Source organism: Odontomachus brunneus, unplaced genomic scaffold, assembly GCF_010583005.1.
Source record: "Odontomachus brunneus isolate Ranch 3 - 2012 unplaced genomic scaffold, Obru_v1 Obru_scaffold_258, whole genome shotgun sequence".
In the NCBI taxonomy this organism is placed as follows: Eukaryota; Metazoa; Arthropoda; class Insecta; order Hymenoptera; family Formicidae; genus Odontomachus; species Odontomachus brunneus.
In genome coordinates, this window is record NW_022639708.1 from 59883 (window position 1) to 60318 (window position 436).

Sequence of the window (436 nt, forward strand, 5' to 3'; positions counted from 1 at the left end):
TTTCGTAGAAACTGGAAATCATCAGTATAACAATATCAGATTTCAGGAAAAAAAAATATATATACACACACTCATATATACATACTACAGTACATGGTGTTTCATTTTAATTGCCTCAGGCTAATATCTCAGAAACAGTGGATTTTAGGAAAAAAGGCTTCAGACGAAGGTTGTACGGTTTAAAAAGTTACATTTAATTGTAATTTCTATTTGATCTTGAATGGCGTTACCAAGGTCAGGTCGAGGTCAACTTTGCTTTTTTAAGTAGAAATATCTATTTTTTATAAATAAAAATTTTATTCTAAGAAACAAACAACTTTTGTTTGAAATTTTTTACACAACCTTTATTTTCTAAGATATTTACGGAAATATCTACAAAATTATTGGATTCAATAATTTTTACTCGAATTCTATCAACATTACTGAAAAATAGTAA

The 436-nt window shown here is 26.8% G+C and overlaps 1 protein-coding gene across 3 annotated transcripts in view; it reads right to left on the reverse strand.

The window, feature by feature from the left end:
* Positions 1–436, reverse strand: part of LOC116852829 (DNA-directed RNA polymerase I subunit RPA1) — a 38904-nt gene that overhangs the window by 5323 nt on the left and 33145 nt on the right. The gene's annotated exons all lie outside the window — the stretch shown is intronic.